Here is a 13,493-nt window from a genome sequence, read left to right on the forward strand (position 1 = left end):
CTTCATCTCGAACACTCTTGCAATGTCCTCCTTGCAAGACTAGAACAATTTGTGATCTACTATCAGTATCAAATCATCCACATAGAGAAATAAGATAAGAAAACTACAATCTATCATAATGTAGTATATATTTTCATCTTCTTCACTCTTAGTGAACCGCAATCCATTGAAATAATAATATATGCGAGATTTCCAAGCACAAGGTATCTACTTGAGACCATACACGGCTCTCTTGAGCCTACACATGTGTCTCCTCACTAAAGGTCTCGAACTCCTCAAGCTAATTAATGTAGATCTCTTCCTCAACCACTCCACTGAGAAAGGTAGTCTTAACATCCATTTGGTGTATCTTCCACCCAAACTATTTTTTCAATGCAAGTATGGTCCTGATACATGACTATCTTTCCACAAGTGAAAATGTCTCCTCATAATCAATCCCCTCCACCTGTGAGAAGACTTTGGCCACAAATATGGCCTTATACTTGTTAAAGCTACCATCAGCTACATGTTTTACGTTATACACCCACCTGCAGCCAATGATAGATCTTCCCTCAGGTCTAGGAATAACCTCCCAAGCAACATTCTTCATGTTGTAGTCATACTCCTCCACCATGGCATCTGCCCACACCTTCTGGGAAATAACCTTTTCAAAAGAAGATAGCTCAAAATAAATCAAATCTGAGATGAGTTCCACATATCTCGTATATATTTCTAGTGACATCCTCTATCTGCGCAAGGAGCTAGGAGCTCCAACTTACTCATGAGCTTCCTACACCAATCTGTCAACCATCTTGGTCCTCTTCCTCCCTTCACTAGAGTGCTTTCTGTGAGTGGGTTCCTCCACTCAGTCTCATCTCTCCTCCTCCACATGTGGTTTCTCCACATCATTCTCCTAGAGTGCCCTCGTGTCGTTAAGAAAGATCTAACTTTTTGGATCTGACTGAGGCTCCTCCTTTGGAGCTAGAAGCTCCTCCTATCGTGGTGTGCTCATCTTGTTAGAAATTAATTAACAGAGCAATGAAATAAAAAAATATTGTAAAAATATAAATAGAAAAACATATAAAATAAGAGAGACATAGAGATGCATGGTCCACCCAATTTGGGATACGTCCATGGAGAAAAAACCAATCCTTCTTTTTATAGTATCTAGAAAAATTAATAGATGCAACCTACATAAGGTCTGTTGTAATTTCTTCTTCACTCTCACGTTGTTTCCTCTCTCTTCTCACTTAGAATAATAATACATAATCACAATACAATTCCCTCATATAAATTAAGGGTTTACTTTAAGTGAAAAGCCCCTAATTTAAAATAACTTCTACCATCAGATCATCTTCCTAATGAAAAACCCAGATTGACTATGAAATTACAATATTTTACAAGGAAAATTTTCATGTATTTTTAGCTTCTGGGGCACTAACCCCCAGACCCCCCATCCGAAGGTGGGGATAGGCCCCCTAAAAGCCTCGTAGGGGTGACAAGTTCCCCCACAACCCCCCCCGCCGCGAATGCGCAATCATGCAACCCTCCTTAATCTCTTGTACTAAACACTTGTAAAGGTCTTCCATGGCTTCATGTTGTGAACGAGATCTTCTGTAACCAATATACATCTTTCTTTCCTCTACTTGTATCAACACATTTCGTTTTCAAGGTGTTTTTTGCACAATTTTTGCACAAAAATCCATTTTCACTACCATTTTTAAAACATGTCCAAAGTTGACCCTAAAAAAATTGTTCTAGTATACACACTTTTCATTTTTAGCATTGCTTTTGATGTTTTTTGGGGTTTTTTGGCCAGAGTTCCCTTTTTATTTTATAGTTCCCATTGCAAAGTTTACATTGTTTGAAGAAATTAGAGGCCTCATGCATAAAAAGGCTTCTGAGTATCAGTTCATCGCTTTTGTTAGTTCAACCTTTTATTAGTTCAAGTTTGGAGGTCTCTCTCATTATTCACTCTCTCTCACTCTGTTTGTCACTTAGAGTTTTCTTGGAGCACTCTAGTTGGAGGAAAGGAAAGGGAAAGTAAGGAAAGGAAAGGAAAATCAAGGAAGTATCAAGGAAAGGAAAGCAAGATCAAGTAGCTTTAGTGGGAATACTTGTGGGTAACCCTTTTCATTTGTGATATCCTAGTTGGTTTGGAAATGCATGGCTTTGCATATTGGTGTATCGTCCTCTTTCTATCGGTGACATGGTTTTGTTGGGTTATCACAATAGATATTAGTCTATCCTAGCCTTTTTTGGATTCCATGGTATGTTGGGATGTTTATTTCAGTTTTTGAGCTTTGGAATAGCTAGATGGATTTCGAAATCCGGAGTGAAGGTGGTCTCAAGGTTCATTCCCAAAGGCCTAGGAACCCTTGAGCAGGTTTTGGCGAGATAAATGGTAAATCCTAAGGGATTAGTCTGGGTTTAGGGCCTAATGATCCGGGTTTGGATTATGGTAAAGCTTGAGAGATAAGGAGGTGGAAAATTCCTCAAGGATAGTGATGGATTATGGGTGGCATTCCAAGTTTTGTTTGGTTGTAATTGGGTCACCGGTCTTGGTGTGATCATGATATGATAAGGGTGGAGGTGATTTAACCTATAGATTTCCTTGGTTGTTCTATGATATCCCACATTCATGCTTGGAATATGACACAGGTATGACTCACTGAAAGAGGGATTTGGTTCAGCCATGTCTATGGTCGGGTGGTACATGGAAGTTCCAAACCTGGTCGGATTTTGCTATGATTAATAAAAGCTAAGTTCTGTTACTTTTGCACTGATTTATATGTGGATTTAATGGTTGTCATGTCCCTAATATTTACATGGTTTAATGTTGGTTATAAGCATGGTTGTGTGACTAGCTTATGTCATGGTTATTTCATGTATTTACTTGTAACAATTAAATGGATGGACAAAAGACCTAATTGAGGATCTATTAGTTAAATGGAGAAGGAGGTCATCCTTCTGATGATGTTTCATAAGTTCTTTTAGTCATTTATGCTCTGTCTTTTATCCTAGACCTGTAGGTTGCATTGATGCGAAGTGTTTGACAAAATGCCAGTCCCGGTTTGGGATGCTCGGGCCTAGTCATGAGGTTATTTTGATTAACCAACATGGTTATCATGTTTTAAATGATTTGTGAATGTTACAACAAGATTTTGGCAGAGGCTACGTTTCTGGGCTAGAAAAGTAGCTCAAATCTCGCGGTTGCGAGCATAGAAATGCCAATTATGGACCAGTGTCGCTGGTAGGCAGGCTTGTGCAAGTGACATTAAGTTGCTTGTTTCTCCATTTTCCATAGCATGGGAGTGAATGAGGCCTAATAGTTGCAGAATAGAAGTGAGATTGAGGGACAGACAATTTCAGTTCTTGACTTATCTCCTGAGGGGTTTGTTGATGACGTTGGATGACTGTATGTGATGTTCCATCGATTCCACTTCCTTAAGGTGACATAGCAGGTCGAATTGAATTGTAGTAGCCTCTATTCTCATGTTTACCCTAGTTGGCATGGTTTCTTTGGGTAGACCTGGGAGCAAGTGTTACACCATGCATAGTAAACCTTCACACAATGATCCCTACAAATATCGTGGGGATCTTATGGATTGAAGTCTTTGTTGGAAAACTTGAACTTGGCTATATATTTAGCTTCGACATCTATATATTTCAAGCTCTTAATTGTGTACAATCTGATCCGCAAAGGAAGAGCAGGCCATGGTTCCTTCATCCTCCTATGCAACCTCACTAATAACCCTGTGGAGAAGTGATGCGCGACCTCTTTCATGACCAACTTGTCTGTGGCATACCTTGGTAGACCATGCAGAGGCCTCTCTCCACCAAACATCTTGATGAAGGTGCCACCGGGTGAGGCATACCAATATGAAATGTTGAGTATTGCCTCCATCACTTCTTAGGACATGCAAGGTGGATCATGATCAAAGATCAACTTGTATACACAGATGATGAAATGGTCAAGTAGCCTTGCCATAAATCCCCAGTATTTATACTCGGAAAGAAAGTTGAAATTTTTTTTGATGACATTCTCTTTGGGTGTCCACGTCCACCCCATTCCAAGAGACCGATGTTGGGCACAAATTGCATCAAGTAAATGTAGAAATTTCTAGAAACCTAGCTTTGATACCATGTAGAAATTCTACAAATTCTCTACAAATCACACTCTAAGACCATGTAGAAAATCTTACTATAGATTAACCCGATAATGCAATATAACCAAAGAAAAATACTATAATCTACATCTACTATCAAAGTTTGCAGAAGCTTAAAATTGAGCAAGATCGAGTTGAACACATATAACCAGAAGAAGAAGAATCAATGCACAATACACGTGGAAATACTTAGGGGAAAGCCTTAGCTAAAAACACCACTATCTGTATTATCATAAAATGTGGAAATACATAAGAATTATATAAAGCCTTAGCTCTCACAACTAGCCAGCTCTTGGTACAATCCTCCTGGATGCTCAAAGGAAATTAAAGCTTCTCACAAGCCTTCTCCTTTACCCTCCAAGCTCCTATCTCCTTGCGATGTTTCTCCTGGGTGATCCTCCCATTACCAAGTGGAAAACTGATCTCACACACTGATCTCACACCCTGTCAGAACTGCGCAATCCTCAAGGAACCTTACCATGATTACATGCATTAGTTTCCTTTATAGGAAAACACATGCAACTGATAGTACATTGTCCTTGACATTTATCTCAACTGGGTCTTTCTCAGAATATACATGCATGAATTCTTGATGAGAGAATCTTTAGTTATCTGGAGTACACTAGTTGAGTGCATGCATGCATCAACTGATTGATAACTCATCATTAGTTCCTCAAACAGTTTGGAACTAATTTAACTAGACTTAACTTAGTAAACTGATTTGATTAATTACAACTCAGATATAACTCAATCTTATCTCCTTAATTTAAGGCTTATCTCCTTAATTTAAGGGATAATTGTTGCATGACTTCAGAAAGACTTCTAAGTTGAATTTCTCCAAGTAATTAATCCATGATAAATTAATTAATTATTTCCATGCAGCAGGTGAGACTGCATTCAATTTTAATTCACAATTTTAATTCAAGGACAAATTAAAATTGGAATTTCTAGATTCTATTTTTATCATTTCTTGTTTCTATTTTCAACACTCCCTCTCAACAAGAAAATAATGCAACTCGATCCTGATCGTGAACTTTTGGAATGTTATGCATGCAACAATTCTCTCTAGTGTTTTGCTCCAGCAACTCGAGAAACAAATAAAACATCCAACCTGAAGTCCCCTGTAAATATATCCTTGATTTCTTACCATGTTAACTTCATGCCTCCTCAATGAACAAATGAGTGTCTGCATAAACTGATAAATTCACTGACACTTTCTCAACTGCTTCCGGAGTGCTACTCTTGACACTATCCCTTGGTGTAGCCCTCTTGGAAACCATGTTACTTATAACTATTAGAGAGTTTCTCAAAAACTATTGCACCAAGAGATAAAGAGGACACTCATGGCATGCAAGTGTTAGCTTGATACCAAAATCACTTCAAGGACAGACCAAGAAACAAGTTGTGTAACTATTGGGAATAATTGTGCAATCCTAGCTCTTAGAGGTGACTGACTGCTAGCTGGTTTTGTGCATTGCACTGTCCCAACTTCTAATGGAGATGACTTGCTGACTGGAACTACGCAATGCACAGTTCAGTCAAGCTTAGGCCAGGTGAGATTATGCATTATGATATCCTAGTGGGCAAGGTTAGGGACTGGCTCATAGAAGTGAGAAGTGCGCGGTTGGAGCCACGCCTTGGTAGCCTCTGCGCAATTCCTTGAGTCAAGGTAGAGCCTTGAGATCCAGAAATGCGCAGTGCATGCTAGGGAGGAGCAAGATTCGAGCCAAGAAATCCCAGATTTGCCTAATGGGAGGATGAAAATGAGTAGATATGAAGGTGGAAGTGATTGTGGGTGAAAATCTGAGTGAGTGATGATGCATGCAAATAAAACAAGTGCAAGAAGCAAACAAATTGAAGAACAATGAAGCGTGTGGAGAGAGTTTCCACAACGACAACCGTTAGTGCAAAAATTGGGTAATGCATGCGATATTTAAGAAAGGAAATTAAAAACTTAAAACAACACTTCTAATAGCTAAGACAAATCAAAATTGCAGCAATTGTTCAATAAAACAGGTAAAACAACACTCTAACAAGGAAAACAAACAAAAGCAATAGAAAAAGCAACAAAAGACTAGAAAAGCAAGACTTACCTAGAAAAACTCCGATGACTTTATCGAAGGTTCATAGATCTCCTCAAGAATTATTGAGCTCCAAGATTGAATGTGAAAATGAGCTCCAGTGGCATCCACTAAATAGATTTGGGTGATTTAGGGTTTGTGGCGTGAAGGCTAAAAATATTGGAAAAGACGAAATTTGGTGGAAGTTTCCAAAAATAACTCAAGTGACATCTCCAACTGCTAAAAACATATCACTATTTTTTAGGGATTTTTTTTTGCTTTTTTATTTTTTCGGGGAAAAGTTGCCATGCGAGTCAGGAGAGATTTCACAATTCTTGGGAGAACTGGGCAACTCACTAGCTCATGCATTGGGCAGTTGCTGAAGCAAAAGCTTTTGCGTAGCTTCACAGCTGAAGGTTGGGTGCCAGTTGGCTCTGTACATTTCTACAGCTGAAGGCTTACTACTGGCTTAGACTACACAATTCTTGGGCTGAAGGTTGGTTTCCCTCAAGGATTGCCCAGTTTACTAAGGCAAGCCTAGAACTGGGTTGAAACCAAGTCAAGCGGTCAACTTGTGGGTTACTGTAAAGCATGTAAGAAACACAACCCATAAAGCAAAATATAAATCTCAATGAAAGCACAATTACATGGTTTAGTGTGAGATAAGCTACTGTGATTTTAGGAGGGAGGCTCCAAGACAAAGAATAGGCAAAATTTTGAAGGGTGGTTGTAGCCACTACCATAGGTTCGGGTTTTGGATGTTTAGGGTTATTCATTATTTCTCAATAGTAAATAAGCCTCTGGTCCTCATTTTAACACAATTCAAAAGGTCTGTAGTCGCCACATCTCTTCTCAAAAGTAATCTACCATCACCCGAGCTAGTTTATTTCCATTCTGCATGTAAACAGTTTTCAATATTTTGTCATTAATGCATTGAAGTTTTGTTTTTGTTGTAGCTTTGTGTATCTGTTTATGTATTTAGGTTATTTTGTTCCTTTATAAATTTGGATCATCAACCTATAAGTGAACTCCCACTCCTACGAACTTATGGTATTGAAATGTATTAGTTAACATGAATATTAAAACTTTTATTTAGGTTCAATATTGAAATATTTAGAAGGTAAATACAAGGTTTTTTTTACTTCTAATTATCTTATCTTCTAGATATAAAATATATACATGACAATATTTTATTTATGGCTTTGAGAGTGAAAGTGATTTTTTTTTACCACATCTTCTTCATGCTCCATTGTAATATTAAAAAAAATGAATCGAGCTAGGACAATACAAGTGGTATTATCAATGCTTTATAATGATTTTTATTAAATATAATTGAATATGTATATTCAAAATTTCCTTTATTATAGTCGGCATCCTTTTTATTTCGAGTATATATATTTTCTAAAGAACATGTGTCAACTTCATATTGACCAAAGATAAAATCACACATCTCTCTCACATTTGTGTGTAGAACATGCCTCTCTGGGTGCAATTAGTTTACATGCCATCTATCAACACCGATTGATGTCAACCATTCAATTGATATCTATAGCTAGTATTGAAATGTTTTATAATTAATATGTACATTCAAATATACATCTCAAACATACTAAATATTTTAAATGGTAATTAAAATTTTCAATATAGTTTAAAGAACTTATGGAAATGTGGTATTGATAAGCTAGGGTATTGGCCATTGGTATTATAACACTACCTATTTACATATGAAAATTCAGGATAAAGTGGGATTGATCCTTAATAGTTAAGAAACTTGCTACATGTATTTTTTTAAATGTATATATGTTCAACATATATTATTTCTTTTTATCCTTAATAATAATAGAAATTATTATTATTATTATTATTATTATTATTATTATTATTATTATTATTGTTGTTGTTGTTGTTGTTGTTTTAAATAAAGTTCTAATTTAGTTAATTCTTATAATTTTTATTAATTTTAGCACTTGAGATGTATGATGAAGTAAAGTATTATTTTTTTATGTGTAGTATGCATTGATGCGTATAGAAATTTTTATCCATTTAGTATTTTTCAATTGATCAATTAAACTAAAAAATAAAAGAAAAATATAACTATTTTTGAGATAAATCTTTATCTTTGGTATGTGAATACTAAGAATAACTAAATTATAATTTTATTCTAAATTATTATTATTATTAATTATAAAAGGAATCAATATATGAGTTAAACATTAATAGATTTAAACAAAAATATGTAATAAGATCTTTTAACCATGGAGATTCACCCACTTTCCCATGATTCTTAACTTTTAAATCAACTTTTTTACAATATCATATAGATTTAAATAGTGAATTCTAACTTCTAAATCAGTTTTTGTACAATATCGTGGGCCAATACCCATGTTACTAATAGCACATGCTGGAAAAACCATAACCTATGGTCATATGACGCATGTTCATATAACAATATTTTTTAATTAATCAATTTCAATTAAAAAGAAAAGAAATGAACAATTACTTTTCAAATAAATATCAACTTTTAATTTATCACTACTACTAAAAATATTTTAAAATATTTAACAAAAGTTAAATCTATACCATCCACATAATAATTATTAATAATTAAATTAAAATTCCAAATAACTTATTTGAAAATAAAGACATCATAATAAAAATTATACAAACATTTTTGAATAATTTAAATTTATATAAAATAACTTTATTTATTTTCAAATAACAAAATCGTACTTGGAGCAACTCTCAGACAGACAGTCTTACCCAAGATTGAGCCACATAACCTTTAGAGAACAAACCTCCCCACTTAACTATTAGACTACATGCTCAAGACAAATAATTGTACTTACCCATACTCCATAAATCTTAAAGAAATAAATAATACATATTCATATTATGATTAACGCAATGACCTCTTTTTATATTATTATTTATAAGGTAGTATCTTTATTGATAAGTGAGTTTGGCATGTGTATATACAATTGCAAAGGTAGCTAAATGGATGTTGAAGATTTTGAATGGTTTCTTTTATTATAGGAATTATGTTAAGATGCATATAGTTATAATGAATAATAATCATTTTACGAGTTTTGCCTGACCTGTTGAAGGCTAGAAAAAACAACCTGATGCTTGAAAGGTAATAGAGAGGATGTGGTTGTTATCGTTTGCTGGGTACTACCTATGTTATGAAAATTATAGCAAAGAAGTGTGCATTCATATGTATACAGTGCAATGGGTGATGGTGATCTTAAGTTCTTTTGCACTTGGACAGACAAGACATATCATCAGTACTGGACAGAGAGCATATTGAGAGCATAGATATGCTGATATTCTTGGTAACTTGTGAATTGAAAAAGAAAAAAGCAAAAATAGTAATTTAGATGGTACAATGGATCACATTAATAATGTGTTGCCAAAATGTTTGAGGACACATGAAAAATATTAAGAAAATTGTGTTACATATTAGATAAATAATTCACTTATCTGACCTTTGGAATTTTAGTATTTAAAATTAATTTACAATAGTCCCACCCATATTCACAAATGCAACCCAGATAAATGTACCATCCTCGTCCCCTCCTCCTGCCAAGTCCTAGTGAAGTCCAAGGCGAAAGGAGGTGTCAGAGGTGTCGTGAACGGACGGGGAATTATGACAATTGGGGGATCCACTGCTGTCGACCTGAGAGACCCGCTCCAAAGAAATCTGCTCCCTCTTGCTACACAATTATTTTTCGGAAATCTTAGATGATCGGGACGGCGAGGCGAGGGAGACGCCATTATTGTTTTTGTGTGTAGAGGGCGAAGTGGAAGGAAGTTCGCCCCGGGCATATTTAGCGGCAGCGAGCTGAATCTGGTGGCGTGAGAGAGAAAACGCCGACGGGATGGAAGGTATAGAGCCAGGAAAGTTGAATTGGGCATTGGGGCCTCTCAGGCAATACGCTGCAGCATCATAAGCGCAGGCGGCTTGCTCCGCCGTTTTGTAAGAGCCGAGCCATATATTCACTCTGGTTTTGAGCACCCGGATTTCGGATGCCCAACTACCACACTTTCGCAGGCGGACTCCCTTGAATTGGGGGTGTTTTTGTCTGCAATCTTCACCTCTTAAAACATTTGGTTTGTGTTCTTGTTCTTCACGAGCTTTCTCCATATTTGGCAACGGCAGACACTGTGTGGTGTGAAATAAATGCAAAGCTAGTGCCTAGATCATGGGAGATGCGCAATCGTAGTGTGATTGTGTGGCAACCGAAGCAGTATATACTTGGTATATACTTGTTTGAGTACGCATCAAAAGCAGGTATGATATGGCTATGGTTAGTTTCCGACAAGGATTTTATAATGCCCATGCCTTAAAGGAAGAGTTTGAGGTATGCTAATTTTTTGAAACCTAAATGTCGGCGCTGGGAGGCATGCTACGTTGAGAGACGTGTGAAATTAGACCGTAATAAATTTAACGTAATAAATTTAAAATAAACGTGGACCTCATTTTTAAATATTAAATATTTTAAAGGAATTGTGTGAGAACATTTTATATATATATATATATTAATATATTATATTATCTTATATTATATTAAGCTTTTATATAACTCAACACACCACACCAGGATGTAATTTGAACTTTAAACTGTTGGTGATTTGTTTGTGAAATATCATTCATTTTTTTTCCACTTTCAAGTATTATTTAAATATTTTTATTTTTTATTTTTTATATTATTAAAATAAAAAATTATAATATAGATATTAATTAATATATTTTAGTATTAATTATATATAAAGAAGAAGTTATTGAAATAAAAAAATGTATATTTTTTTGTACCGAGTACATGAAAGAGATGTTGTGACGTAATTTTACATTAAAAATGTGTGTATACATGTGTGGGGTTTAATAGATAGAATATTTTAATTTTCATCTTTATTTTACATTAAAATTTATATAGTGAGATAAAGTAATTGAAATAAAATTAAAAATTACTTTTTAGTATGAGGGATATGTGTAATTCCTTCATTGAGATGAGAACTAATGGATATGTGTAAAAATTTTAACTTGGAAAATTAAATAAAAAGAACTTTACAAAAATTAAATTAAAAAATGAACCATGGTATTGACCTATGTCAATAGTATTGACCCATGGTATTTGTCAGGCCAGGCAGTAGCTCCACAAAACAAAAATTGATTCGTATATTCATTCAATCAGGTAGGTCTGTTATATACATGAGGGAGAGATTGTTCAATTCATCTCCAGATGACTATTTACATTTCTCATTTATTTATTTACAATAATTCACCCAATCACAAGGATTAGGTGTCAACATTCCCCCCTTAATCTGAAGGGACGTTGGTGAGTCCAAGCATCGTTCTAAATCTTTCAAGCTTTTCTCTTCCAAGCGCTTTGGTGAAGATGTTTGCAATTTGCTCATTTGTGGAACAATGACGGAGATGGATTGTTTTGGCCTAAACATGATGGCAGATCAGATGATACTTAGTATTGATGTGCTTTGTTCGATCATGGAACTTTGGGTTCTTGGCCAACTTTATTGTAGAGGTGTTGTCAATCATGAGTGGAGTTGATTGTACTTGTTTTACCTGTAAATCTTCAAGAACTTTCCTGAGCCACACAATTTCTTTTGTTGCTTCAGCTGCTGCCACGTATTCTGCTTCTGTTGTGGAATCTGCTGGAACTGATTTTTTGCGTGATCTCCAGGAGACATCTCCTGATCCAAGACTCATAGCATATCCTGAATTAGATACCCCAGTTTATTTGTCTCCATCGAAGTCTGAATCAGAGTATCCGATCAAACTGAAGTCGTCCACCTGTGTATACTTGATTCCAAAGTCTTGAGTTCCCTTTAAGTACCTTAGAACTCTTTTTGCAGTAGACCAATGTCCCTCGCAAGGCTTTTGCATAAACCTGGAGAGGATTCCAACAGCAAACGAAATGTTTTTTCTGGTAGTAGTTAGGTAGTTGAGACTTCCTACAAGCTGTCTATACTTTGTTGCATCCTCAAATTCTTTACCTTCAATAGATGTGAGCTTTAAGTTTTTTTCCATTGGAGTAGTGAGGGGATTGCACTCTGTCATGCCAAACCTATTCAACAAATCTCCAATGTATTTCTTTTGAGATAGAAATATGGACTTTGGATGTTGGGTTACTTCAATGTCAAGATAGTAATGAACATAGCCCAAATCAACCATTTCAAAACTTTTTCCCAATTCATTCTTTATGGATGCAATGTAGCTTTCATTGTTCCATGTCATCAAAAGCTCATCTACATATACCAAAAGATATACAACTGTTTTGCCAACTTTCTTGACAAATAAAGTTGCATCATCAAGATCAAAATGTTTGAAATTGAGTTTCAGAAGATGCTCAGTTAGTTTTTCATACCAGGCTCGCGGTGCTTGTTTGAGGCCATACAAGGACTTCACAAGTTTGCATAATTTATGTTCATGTCCTTTCACAGCAAATCCTTCAGGATGGGACATAAAAACATTCTCTTTTTGATCTCCATTCAAGAAAGCAGTTTTTACATCCATTTGATGGACTTTCCAACCGTTCTGAGCTGCTAGTGAAAAGAGTGTCCGGATGGTAGCCCATTTTGCTGTGGGGGCAAAAGTATCCTCATAATCGACCCCTTCCTTCTATGCAAAACCTTTTGCCACAAGCCTAGCTTTGTGCTTGTCAAGTGAGCCATCAACTTTATACCTGTTCTTGTAGACCCACTTGCAGGTAGTTGGTTTGATTCCAAATGGAGGATCAACCAGCTTCCAAGTGTCGTTCTTTATGAGGGAATCATACTCCTTTTGCATTGCTTCTTTCCATTCATCATGAGAAGCAGCTTCTTTGAAGGAAGTTGGTTCAAAATCTGTAGACAAGTTCAATTCACAATCATAAGAAACATCCATATCAACAGGGGAATTAGAGTCATCTACTTCACCTCCATTTTTTCGGTTTGAATTTCTGGTTCATGTTTTTCCAATTTCATCAGGATGAACACTTTCAAGTGTCTTCATCAACCACTTTGGGGGACCTTTCTGAGATGGTCCAGGCTGCTATGTTGATTGAGTTGGGACTGAATCAAGATTGAGTCTCCCAATTCTATCAATTACATCACATAAAGCATCATCCGTTGTTGGAGTTTCATGCGGGGGAGAGTGTTCTTCAGAAGAAGATTCCACATGTTGATCTAGTATAGGAATCCCCCCTTCAAGATGTGGAATTTGATTATTGAATTCTTGAAATGATTTTGTTTTTGTGAATCTATCCAAGCGATCAAGTTGTCGCTCAAC

General features: G+C 35.9%; 1 pseudogene; it reads right to left on the bottom strand.

Moving 5' to 3' along the window:
- Positions 1–9,929: 9,929 nt before the first annotated feature.
- LOC149176259 (ethylene-responsive transcription factor ERF016 pseudogene) lies at positions 9,930–10,352 on the bottom strand (annotated as a pseudogene).
- Positions 10,353–13,493: the final 3,141 nt, after the last annotated feature.

This window comes from Pinus tabuliformis, chromosome 4_1, assembly GCF_031772625.1.
Source record: "Pinus tabuliformis cultivar Carrire ecotype Pingquan chromosome 4_1, CPIR1, whole genome shotgun sequence".
NCBI classification, from domain to species: domain Eukaryota; kingdom Viridiplantae; phylum Streptophyta; class Pinopsida; order Pinales; family Pinaceae; genus Pinus; species Pinus tabuliformis.